Here is a 13,769-nt window from a genome sequence, read left to right on the forward strand (position 1 = left end):
AATGTAGGGGAAGGTGGGGCACGTTGGGACATGGGGCGTCCCCGCGAACGGACAACGGACGGGTAGAGCGGCGCAAGCTATGAGGTGAAATTGGTTTTGGGAGGTTGAAACTAAAATTTCACCGTTTCAGTTTTTTCTTTTTTCTACTGTAGCCTTCCCAACATGACAAACCACCGTCTGATATTTTTCAGCTCTAGTCCACTGTAAAATATTCATAACGTTGGCGAGTGGATGTGCCTTCCGAATTTCGCCGTGGGATGGTCTGAAAATATTTGTTTCCTATGGGGAACAATGGACCTGGGTTCAGTGGGACATGCCCTACAGGGCACAATTCGACAGTGTTTGATACAATAAGTGCTTAGAGACCTAGAGATGCGTTATATTTTGTGTAGTATTATGGTTTCTTTCGACCCATGGCCCAATATGGAATATATTCGAGAATCAATAATATTTCCACATTTAGATTCCCGGAAGGAAATAATCAGTTTTATTTGCAAAATTTTTTGTCCAAATATCTGAACTATTCCAGTTGAACATTGATTTAAAAAATATTAAATCTTCAAATTCGAAGTCTCTCTGTTCTTTAGACGATTATGCTGATTAAGTGCTTATTTTTGAGGGCATACTTCGTTGAATTTTGGCAGACTGACCCATTGTGCCCCAGAGTCTGTTCGAATGTGCCCCACAAGTGGGGTACAGTGGAACACTTGACAGACGATTTTCAAAGCATTTTGGTAATAAAATGTGTGTCGCAAGGAAATTTCTTAGTCGCTGAATAAAAACTACATTTTTCCCTCTATGCATTAGTCCCGCTAACTTAAGTGAATATGCTGAATTAACGGCTCAAAATATGCAAAAGAAAAAAAGTGTCCCAACCTTCCCCACTTTCCCCTACCGTCAGTTGGGCAGTCAGGGCTGCGATCGCTCATATTCAAAATTTCAATTTCCTGGCCGGTATGGTAATTTAAAAAAAAACTAATTTTGGACCTCCTGAAGTATGCGCACCAAGATGGCGCACAACCTGAACTCTGGTCGTGTACCAGGTCAGGGTTCAGGTTGTGCGACATCTTGGTGCGCAGACTTCCGGAGTACCCTGAATTTGGACGCATGTCCGCACCGCTATGCACAGTACTGTTATCAGCTATTGGCTTTGACATCGTTTATCACATAACAATGCAATTGATGTTCATTTCTCTCAACGTCTTGTCACTTTCCTTTCGAAAGTGCATCTGCAGAATGTTTTAGGGGTTATACGGGGTTATACGAGAACTAGATGCTACTTTGCATTTTATTAGTTTCTCGCTTACAATGCCGTTGAAAAAACAAAATCTTTCAGACTTGAAATAAAAACGTAGAAATCTGAAAATAACAATGAAGCAGTGTAAAAGTGCATTAATGTGGTTCAAAGCTGATCGAAAAATATAACTCTATCAGAGTGGAATTCCCTTCAAACTCTTTGAAAAGTGATTTGCCGCATCATCCTAAACGTTTTTGGTAATTCATATGCGTGTTTTCGTTGTCTAATTTCATAAAATCGAGTGCCATCCCTGTTAAAAGTGCTGCATAAGTGAAGCCCAAAACTACACCTACATCAACAGAATCTTATAAGATTTGTTTCTCCCGGAAATTATTATTTATAAGATTTGTTTCTCCTGGAAATTTATCCTGATTATCCTGGAAATCCCATGGCTATATGCCATATTTTTGAAGTCAAATTTCGATTTCAATTGTGGGGAAAATATTTCGAGTAAAACCGTGCTACTACTGCTGTAAGTGCAAATGATTCACATACCATTAAACGACGCAGGTATAAAACGATACGCTGGTCCACTGTTGCCCATCCACCCGAAACTTGGACTGCGGCCAAACTGAAGTTCATGTTTCACCATATGATGAAGCCGTATTTTCGGCTTCATTCCTAGTGACATAAATATAAAATATCATAGAATTTTGGAAGGGATCGCATAAACATATCAGCTAATGTCTTCTGCCCGTCTGCGTATTTGATGGGTGTATTGAACTGTTGGGATTCAGGGGGTTCGCTCGATCTCGCTTTTGAGGTGGAAAATTTGACAATGATAAATTCAGAATCAGATTGTGGTCAAAATATATTATTCACTATTTTATTGAAAAATCGTCTATTCAATGTGCGCAGTTGATGCTGATTTTCTTTATGATATCTCCCAATAGAATTTGCACATAGAACACTGAGAATTTGTGACATTTAGTAACGTAATCGGGTTTCACTAAAATACCCACGTATGTTCGAAGCACGCTGCATATCTCTTGCAGCAGAGCGATCACGAAACTATCACGATTCGTGAATAATTTTTAGAGATACTGGGATAGATCTTACGAAATTACTTTCTGATCATTGTGAGTTCAGTCTTTTTCTGTCCGCTTGGAAACAGGAGAATTCATCAGATTCGTCACGATCACCAAGCAACGAAAACGTCCACAAGACGTACTTTCTTTTTTTACGAAAAAGTAAGCGTTGCTCATTTTACATTTTAAATATCCTTTTTTGAATGCTATTTGGGTTCCTAGGTAGCCTATGGTAGAATTTTTGATGGGTCTACAAAGTGAGTTTACAAATCCTTCATGTTGATTAGGGTGGTCGGAAACACAGTTTCACAATACAACAGGCCCAAATACCTAGGAATAACTGCATTTTGGGGCAGTGAAGACGACATCAAATGGAATCCCACCAACTTGCCAAGCTAAATATTTTTGTCAATGTTACATTTGAAATGGGCCCTTTTTAAACACTATCGCCGCATAATTGGATTGTAAACGACTATTATTTATGACGGTACAGCGATGGTGTCTACATATAGGGAGGGGCCTGTTGATGAAATCCACTTTGAATATAGATTGAAATCGGTTCGTTAGTAGTTGATTGGAATTTAAAAAAATAAATCAAAGCACATATAAATAGCACCAAACTTTATTATATTGATAGTTTTACGCTGTTTTATATCATTAAAACTCGATTTGGGGAAAATACTCCATTTTAAAAAAATCAAAATTTAAAAAAATTAATGCCATTTTTCTTCAGTTTTGAGGTGTAAACAATCAGAAAATAATAATAATTACAAGCCAAGAACAAAAGATGTGTTACACGGTGATTATGTATGAGGTGATAAAGGTGAAGCCGTGGGAGAAATCTGACACTAGCTCGTGGCTGATAACTTGGTGATTTTTGTATCGTGTTATGCTGTAGTTTGTAAATTATGGTCAAATAATGCATTGTTACTCTCTGCAACTGAAGTGTTGAATTTTGCATTGGGCCCTAGTTCAAGCTTGAAAAACAGTAATCGAACTATCCATAAGTGACGTATATATATATATAGTAGGCCCGTCAAATACGGACACCACTATAGCAAAATCTTAATTTCTCGTAATCTTTACCATATAGGAGCGTAACTCCCGTATTAAAATAACCAATTTGAACGTGCCCAACAGCCCACTGTCAATTTCGGCAATCCGCTTTATAGTTTGTTAGATATGAGCATTTTTTCCCAAAATATTTATTCGGGTAAAACGGACACATGGATGGGTAAAACGAACATTAAACAAAATTAATTGAACACACTACTGAACTATTTGAATGCGTATAAAACGCCTAAAAAATCATAAATATTAAGCCTCGAGCATTACAGTGGGGGCGAGCAATGATGTTCATATTACCCCATCAGACATTAAAGCTTATTAATCATCCAGGCATGTACTTTCAACTGAACAAAAGCTTTGCTGATGCATGCACAATCTTTAGTTGATCAACTGAATGTCCTTTACCATAAATAACATAACGAAACTACCCTAATGAAACAGGCAAGTTATTTATATGTAAATTATTACTGGCTTTCCTCACATGTGAAAGCTTGAACGATTCTTCCATAAACACCAGCACAAATGTCATGAAACCATCTGAGGCATTGCTGACATTGTATCCACCCCTTATCTTCCTCATCATCGTAAAAATTGCCTTCACAAAACTCACAAACATCACTATTTCTAACAAACAGCCTTGGCAGATTCTTTCCTGTTTATAATTCTTCCTAATTTGACCTTGCTCACATGAGGTTTATTCAAACTGCTGGCCTCTATTTTCTTGGAACCTGCTTTTGCTTTTTTCTTAGTTATAATATCAGAGTCCTCTTTATTCTCTAGGACTGCTAGTTCTTTCTTATATCCTTCACTGGTGAGTATTCTCATACAAGTTATGATCGCTTTCTCACGATCACGAGGTGGTTTTAGTCGAGGTGAGGCCGGAAAGGGCAGAATCTCTTCAAATGAAGTGTCACTCGAATCCAATAAACTATCCTCTGCAGATGCTGGTGAACTACTCTGTTGTTCTGTAGAGATTTGCTGCCTAAACTTGGGACCTGATGTTTGCTGAATAGTTTTACTAGAACAAGGTGAATCATTGTCAGCTTGCTGCAAACCACATGCAACAAAATTATTACTTGTCGACGAGATAGTAATGGGGAGCGGTGGTTGGGAAGTGATGTTGCTAGGCTCTAATAAATCGAGGTTTACTAAAGTTTGACAGGAGCTGCGGTTTTCGTATATTTATCAAGTTTCCATATCGTTCCCGAAACCAGTCTTTTCCTGCCATTTTAGCAGATTCTGAAAATTTATTAGAAATTTTGTTCACCATTGCAAATTCATAAGCCAACTTTCGAATGTCTTTAACCGTTAATGGGAAGCGTCTCTTTTCAAATTCGAGTATATGTTGCAAATGATCCTTTTTGTTCTGGCCCAAAGTAGGAGAACAACCAAGACTCCGTGATCCTGAAGCCTTCTTCAGCGTTCGATAAACATGACAGCGAAGTGTAGCCCTTGGAACCGAATATGTACTGGCTTCAGTCAGGAGTTTTCCTCCGCTTCGTACCATTTCAATTGCTTTTTTCATGTTTTTTCCATCCATTAACATCTTTTACTACTTCTCTTCCATTTACTAGACATATTTCTCGAACAACAATTCAAAATCTGAGACAGTGTCCCATTTTGGGGTGAAATGGACACTAAAAATAAGAAAGCATATTGTTTTGTACTGTTAGACTGAAATGAAACAACTTATATCCCAAATAAACACCACTCAGATAGTGTATAAATCTGACCATATTTTATTTTAATTGCATAACCACAGAGCCTACGATAAAAAATCACCCCCTAATTGTCATGACGTCATGAGGTTTATTTCGAGCTCCCACAAGCAATCATCTGCGCAGTCGAACTATGCAAACGACCTTAAAACCTCATGAGGTAAAGTAAAAAAGCAAACAAAGTGTTTATTACCTTATACTTGGTGTTTTGGTCCCACAATTGACGTTAGAACTCAATATGATAGTAAATACCCACTTTTTCGCCCTTCCAAAAGCGACCCCTTCTGACGCAATCCCCCAAAATCGCAAGCATGTTGACCAGATTTGCGGTAATAGCGACGTATTCGCTTCAGCGAAACTATGCTTAGTTACGTAACAAACGAGCAGTGAAACCGCGGCCGTAGCTCTTTTGGTGACGCTGTAGGATCTTTTTGTATTTCTAATATGATTGACTTATACTTTACTGAACGTAACTTTACGTATGTTTGAGAGAATACATTTCCAATGTATGTTTTACCAAGACTCGTATGCCTAGTTGCTGTTTTTCTGCGCTCTATTAAAATATCAGATTTTAGATCAAGTATGTTCAAGTATTCCTATTACATTAAATATATGTAGGGAAAGATGGGGCACGTTGGGACATGGGGCACAGTGGAAAATCAGATCTCGCACTGATACTATATCCGCAATCCTGTCCGCGGTTCGATGTTTCAATCCGCCCTTCGGTGAGTTACAACGTCCCCGCGAACAGACAACGGACGGGTAGAGCGGCGCAAGCTATGAGGTGAAATTTGTTTTGGGAGGTTGAGACCAAAATTTCACCGTTACAGTTTTTTCTTTCTTCTTTTTGAGCCTTTCCAACATGACAAACCACCGTCTGATATTTTTCAGCTTTAGTCCACTGTAAAATATTCATAACTTTGGCGAGTGGATGTACCTTCCGAATTTCGCCGTGGGATGGTCTGAAAATATTTGTTTCCTATGGGGAACAATGGACCGGGGTTCAGTAGGACATGCCCTACAGGGCAAAATTCGAGAGTGTTTGATACAATAAGTGCTCAGAGACCTAGAGATGCGGTATATTTTGTGTAAGATTATGGTTTTTTTCGACCTATGGCCCAATATGAAATATATTCCGGATTCAATAATATTTCCAGATTTAGATTCGATTTAGATTTTAGGAAATAATCAAATTTGTTTGCAAAATTTTTTGTCAAAATATTGGAACTATTTCAGTTGAACATTGATTTTAAAAATATTAAATCTTCAAATTTGAAGTCTCCCCTTTCTTTAGACGAGTATGCTGATTAATTGCTTATTTTTTAGAGCATAATTCGTTGAAGTTTGACAGACTGACCCACTGTGCCCCAGGGTCTGTCCGGATATGCCCCACAAGTGGGGTACAGAGGGACACTTGACAGACGTTTTTTAAAGCATTTTGGTAGTAAGATGTGTGTCGCAAGGGAATTTCTTATTCGCTGAATAAAAACTACATTTACCCCACTATGCATTAGTCCCGCCAACTTAACTTTTTATCACCAGGTGTACCCAAACAAAACGTTGTAGCTCATGACTAACTTTAATATCAAGTCTCTCATCAACAAGTTCCAGTCAGTAATTTGCCTAATTTATAATACAAAATATCGAGTTAAAATAAACTCAAAATGGACCAAGACCAAGAAGAGCCTGAACTCGGGCACAATGGAGAGTAAATTGCCTTTCCCCTCAATCTGTCGTTATTCAGTGACAATGCATCTATCGATCCAAACTTTTCGACAACTAGTATTGCATTGTATTTCGCAAATTCGAGTCGAGTCCGTATACAGTCGCCAAATCAGTGGGCGCTTTGTCTGTGATTCATGTTTTTTGAAAAGAAATGATAACTGTTCGATGATTGAAATCTATCCATCTTGGTTTTTCTCAAATACCGATGGGCTGATTATAGAGTGCCTTTTATTTATTTTCAAAAATAGCACATTGCTCGCTTGTACGTATTGTGCTATAAAATCTAATCTATTACCTGGTCGATTCCCCTACTAGTCTGGATCCGTTTTATGGTGGTCATCCGTTATTACCCGTTGCATATTCATTTATATATAGCTGAGGATTAGAACATCAATATTTTCTTAGATATTTGTACCAGTGTATGAACAATTGTTACGTAGATGACAAAATTATTTTGATGACGACACTAAGGGATGATAATCTGTAAAATCTTTCAAATTTTGAACAAACATACTTATTTATACTAGACTTTTAAACCAGGAGAAATTTTAGGCGTTTTTAGTTATTGAGATGTGACGTTAAAACATAGTAAGGCCAGATATATCGAATAAGAGAAAATTGTTTGTGAAACATCTAACCTTCCATGGCCATATAATTCCGTTTGGTATCCATGTCTTCTTATGCAGCGTTTTCCAACCTTTTTTGGTCACGGACTATTTTTTCACCGGCGAAAACCTTTGCGGACTCAAGGTGCGTTTATTGAAGGGGGCAATAAAACCAAGCACAACATAATTTTAACAAATTTCAACAATGGCCTTTTCTGTCGCACAACATTCAATCCATGACAACGACGAGAATTTGACATGTCTTTCTATTTTAATTTATTTGTGTTCATAGTAACTCGCGGTTGCGTCGACTTACGACAAGATGAAAGCATTAGTTTTTTAAAATGCCACGGCAATCTTCGAACATAAAAATGTGAGCATATATTGCCCGATTATATTTAGTTATATTAATTATAGATATATAGATTATATTAATTTAGTTGTGGTCATTTTAACTTTGTGTTGACGAAATAAAAGCAATAGTACTCAGAAAATATCATGGCAATCCGTGGACACAAAAATGCGTGGTAAAGTGCCCAATTATATGTTGATTCGTATTTTTGTGAATTCTACAAATTTGAGCTGTTCGTACAACACCTACGGCAGTACTGCACGTACCAATGTGGGGGCAGTAAAGCGAAGAATACAAAGGGAAAATTGCCTAAAAAAGTGTTTTCAATTGGTCGCGGACCACCATAAAACAAAAAAAAATGGGCTCTCCGTTTCATTTTCAGTATTTTGTCTGGCCGCTTTTCAATTTAGGAAATTTGGGTCGCCACCATTACCACCTACCAAAAATAAATAAATTATTTATTCCTCGTTGTTCGAACTCGCGAGAAACACCACTTAGGTATCTATCGACGCTTGTGCACAGCAGACTCTTGTTTTCGTCGGAAATCCGCAAGCGAGTTGTGAAATCTCATCGTTCAATGAAGCGACGCGCGAGTAAGGTTTCCTATATGGTGCACAGTCTTTGATACAGCCAGAGACGAATGCCACTGTCGACATCAAAACGGTTTTTAGATTTTGTTTTGATGGTGACAAGATCAGAAAAGCCAGATGGGCTGTGGCAAGTCATAGGCCTACTATCAGTGAAGAAGCTTTCATGCTAAGTAGTGGCTAAGAATACGAAATGCCACTTCATAGCTACATTCACTCTGTCATCTAGATTGACTTTGGTGAAGCCAACGCCAATGCGACTGTCTCCATTTTCGTATTGTGGGCAATATGATGAAACAATTCACGTATGGGAAAGTGAATTCACCCTGAAATCGCAAATAACCTGTTCATGTAATGAAACTGCGGTGAACGCCTGAACGGGAGATTTTGTTTTAGAATAAAAGTATGCAAACTAAGTTGCTTTATGATCAATTATTGGTCTTGTGTCGTGGCCCCTCTTGAACTGCTTTGTGGCCCCCTTAGGGGGCCATCGGCCCCCGGTTGAGAACCACTGCTATAGACAGTGTTTTGATATGTAAGGCCGATGAAATCTTTTTTTTAAAACTCCAAGCAATTGCAGGTTTCTTACTTGGGTAGTCATAATAATTTGTCTATGACATGAAAGGTAAGGTGATCACGAGCAGATGTAAAATAGATTTAGCATTGTTTACGTTATTTATGCATCAAAACTTGTATACTCCACGCTTGGTATATAGTAAAAAGATATCACCTATATGGAAGTTGATTAAGACGTGGGTTCCTTTGTGTTGTCATCAAATTGTTACAGGCTGATATTTAAATTTACTTTCTGGTCGTTGCTAATACATAAACCGACAACACAGTTGCTGATGCATCATCGGCACAGTCTTGGAGACAATAAGTTATAGTAGGGAATACAGAATTACCGTAAGCACAATTACCTAACCAAAGTAGCCGCTGACAGGTATACCGAATGGTCATTTTGCGGTTATCCTGTCCATTCTGGGCAAAGTCATGAATATGTATATATATATATATTTTCATTCTGCTTTAACTTTGTTGTGCCCATTTGCCTGCATGGATGGCTAATAAAAAACGATTTGATTGATTGATTGAATTATTTGTGATTATTTTAGGTTACAGTTTTTATTTGTGATAATTTTTATACTTTAAGAAATCATATAGCACGGATAATATTTTTTTTAGATGCAAAGAAATTTCAAAAGAACGTAACACACGCATTTAATAACAGGTTCGGTGGTATTAACCATGATAACAAGTAACCTATTTTAAAAGATTCAAATCTCGTTTACTAAGACAATTCAGGAAAATGTAAAATGCCATAAAGGTCCTAGATCCTCGGCTCTAGCTTCTTAAAAGCAACACGGCTTTCGCCACCAACCCAAATAATGCATGTCGCTGGAACATTCATATATATATGACTTACCATATTCCTTGTCGACGTTGTTGGTAATCGAGCAGTAGACTGCGTTTGAGTATAGTTGTAGCTCATTATACGTTCACCGAAGAAAAATATCACTGGGCAACTGTATTTTACTAAATAGCCCATGGGTTTCAGATACTGAAGAAATGTTGTCTTTCAATCGTGGGTTTACATTATTAAAATAGTGTATTTCCAAATCAAAATTATTTTATAATTAGAGGAATATATCGATTTGAAGGCGGTATTTTTTTTTTATAAACAAAGCCAGCTACCCAAACTAGTAAATATCTTACATGTGGGATAGTACGAGTTGGACCCTTTGTACAATGCTATTAGACGTACGGTCATTTACATATAACAGATTGAAGAATTTGGGAAAAGGGAAGGACAAAGAAATATTTTACATGCATACTTGATTATAAATTTATGCCACGATTTAAATCAGATGCTAACCACAAGTGTTTATGTGTTATACAGCTATTCTAAATTTAGCTTCCAATAACGCACCCAGCATAATAGTATCATTGGCACGTTATGAATATTTCCAGGGGCGGATTAAGCCCCTTTGGTGCCCTAAGCACTGAATACTTTGGTGTTTGGTGACCCCTCATGTGTAATTTAATTATAAAAACAATAAACCACATAAGTGTATTATTCATTAAAGATAATCACAACCAACAGTAAATAGAACAACTTTTACGAACATTTTTAGGATTTTTATCTGTTATATATATAGCCGATATATATATCGGCCGTTTACTGCCGATATTATATATATGCAAACACACAATATCGGGGAGCTCTTGAAGAGCTCTCGCGGGCCGCAACTCGGAGAAAACCCAAAAGTGATCAAAATCTCGCGAGTTTACTTACTTTAAATTTAATAAACAACGAGAGTTCACCGTTCTAATCAGACTATTATCATGTTGCATGGGTGACGTTCTTTTAAAGAAGATATATAAAGCCCTCAGTTATTTTAAAGTTAATTACCGTTGTATTTTGCGCATCTCGCGTTTAATGTCGCTTCAAATTATATTCTTTCGTGACAGATATTACTCACACTATGTGATGGGCAAGGAAATACATTTCCGCCGTGTTCTCTTATGTCACCATTCTTGCGACACTCATTTCATACGAATTGTTATATTGAGTAGTTTAAAAACTTGCAGCGTAAGCAAGCTTAGTGACATCGTCAAATACCAACCAAGTCCGTCTCAGTTGGTATTTCGGGTCCTAACTGAAAAAAAACTGGATTACGCAGCGTTAAGTCGGCTCTGCGTTTCGTCACTACTGTCACATGGCCGACGCTTGTAAACAGAGTAGTGTTTTTATTAAAATGAAGGCACAAAGCGTTAGAAAAAGGGTTTGAATTTCGGGATCCCAACCCCAGTTGGAATATCTAAAAAAAAAACTCAAAAACGTTACTCCATTAGATACAAATATACGCTAAAATTGTTCTGTGAGCCGCACGGAATGGATCAGCATGACAGAGTTTGGACCACCCTGGTCTACCTTATCAAGAAACTCCCGACTTTGCTGACCAACATATCGTTGAAATGCGATCGTGGAACCGCCACATAGTGTAAATAGTTCATTGGTTCAATTGTTGAAGAGAATAAAAAGTTTGAAAATAAAAATGCAACAACAAGGTGAATACTAGAAAGAAAAAAACAACAACAACAATTTAAGGAAACGACTCATAGGCCCATTTCGTGTCCAATAAATAAGTTTCAGTGTTCATTTTTAGTAAAGAAGGTTAATATGATACATGAAGACAAAAAATAAGCGAAAATTTTGAAGTTTGACTCGCCTGGTGAACTCGTAATATTTTAATAAATACCGATAAACTATATAAAATTCTGCTCTAAAATTTCTGTGGTGCCCCTCTTTGCTTGGTGCCCTAAGCACTTGCTTATATTGTTAATTGGTTGATCCGGCGCTGCTTAGAGTGATTAAAGTATTCCTGGCGCCAAGAAGATCTTCCGCTGTTGGGTATATGATGTTGGGGTATATACACTCCGATTCATCGAATACCTGAAAAATTTGAGACTATTTTATAAATAGCGTTGTATTTCAAAAATAATTATCATAGTAAATATTGGTATGGACTAATCACGGCGCCACGATTTCAGTTTTGAGACCTTATTTTAAACACTTTGGAGTTATTTCATTTTATATGATTATGGCAATATTTATTTTGTGCTAAAAAAGTACTATAGTTTTATTTTATTAAATGCGTTTGATGTTTCCTGAAGCGGTTACTTAATAAATAAGATCTTCGCCCAAGTTCCTATACTTGCGGTTGTATGCGAAGTAAAAGTTAATTTGTTTCCTGCACTTGTTACACTTCAAAAATTACCTTCAAATTTATTACAATCAACAGTCAAGATAAATGTTGAATAATCTGATGCAAACACAATCTTCTTGTTGCCATTTTCATAGGACTCAGCAGTGATAATAAACACATAAATTTAACAAATGTTTGTGTTACAAGTGGTCGCAGTCGAAAGTAATTTTTACTTACAGTATACAAATATTGAAGGGATTACATCATAAACAAGAGAGCTATGCTCAAATATATAGACACGTTACGCTGAAATTCACTGTGGTACGGTACGGTAACTTACCAGCAGGCTTGACCACGGAACCTGTTCGTTGAACAAGTGATCGATATATGTTTGCGGAATCGCCACATGGTGGCCAATTTTGATGACGTCATAGCCCAAATTAAAATCGAATCTCATAAAGCTCACAGGAATATTTGAAATTATTAAAAGTAATAGCCTTCCAGAAAAAAACTACTGAAAATTTCAAAGCAATTGGTCCAGTAATGAAAGAGAAAAGCGACTTTTTAAAAACGTGTCAAAGAACAAGAACAGGAACAATAAGAACAACGACTATATTGCGGAAACTAGCTGTAATCCAATCACAATGTTTGGTTGCATTAAAAAGTACTCCTATTATAGCGTTACAATCCCAGTGTAACGAAATGCCTTTACATATTATACATTATAGAAAATATCTACATTACAAATGCAGAATGAATCCTCATGACTGCGGAATTACAGCACAATTATTCAAACAGTCGTGGGAAGAATATTTTCCTGGCAAACCGTCATTTGCAACGTTTATTAGGAAAACAACCAACAGCTTTTTTACCGACTTCTTTGTTGCAAAAGATGGCAATTTCAAGATTCCTCCCTGGATAATGAAGCCACCGCAAATTGATACATCGTTATCGATTTATGGTACAACATGTTCACCAACAATACTTCAAACGTCATTTCTTGACCATATACACGAAAACTATCGAGACTATGTACAAGTATTTACTGACGGTTCGAAAAATCCATTTGGCGTAGGTGCTGCATATTATGTGCCTCAAGCGAAAGTAGAGAAAAAACTGAAATTACATCATGAAAAGTATTAATATTCCGTGGCGAAAAAGGTTTGGGAAGCGCTAGCTTAGATTAGGGATGGTGGGAAGAAGCCGCCAGCAATCATCTGGTACTAAATTATCCCCTACTGGATTTGAACCTGCGAATCCAAGCGGGGTAATCTTAGGTTAGAAATCAAGCGTAGTCCTAAGGCACAATGCGCCACTCAACGCGAACGTAGTCAACTGCAGTGCACTGGCTGACATAGATACTAAACACATTAATATACGTCTATACTCAGGGGCGGATTAAGCCTCTTTGGTGCCCTAAGCACTGAAGACTTTGGTGCCCCCTCATGTGTAATTTAATTATAAAAACAATAAACCACATAAGTGTTTTATCCATTAAAAATAATCAAAACCAACAGTAAATAAAACAACCTTTACGAACCTTTTCAGGTTTTTTAACTGTTTTATATAGCCGATATATATATTGGCCGTTTACTGCCGATATTATATATATGCAAACACGCAATATCGGTTGAGCTCTAATCCTGAGGGAGTGTGACAATAAAGATTCATGCTTCCAG

At 37.2% G+C, this 13,769-nt stretch overlaps 1 protein-coding gene across 1 annotated transcript in view; it reads right to left on the reverse strand.

Annotated features, from left to right (window-relative positions):
* Positions 1–13,769, reverse strand: part of LOC144419940 (MAM domain-containing glycosylphosphatidylinositol anchor protein 1-like) — a 363,818-nt gene that overhangs the window by 284,623 nt on the left and 65,426 nt on the right. The window lies entirely within an intron of this gene.

Source organism: Styela clava, chromosome 2, assembly GCF_964204865.1.
Source record: "Styela clava chromosome 2, kaStyClav1.hap1.2, whole genome shotgun sequence".
NCBI lineage: Eukaryota > Metazoa > Chordata > Ascidiacea > Stolidobranchia > Styelidae > Styela > Styela clava.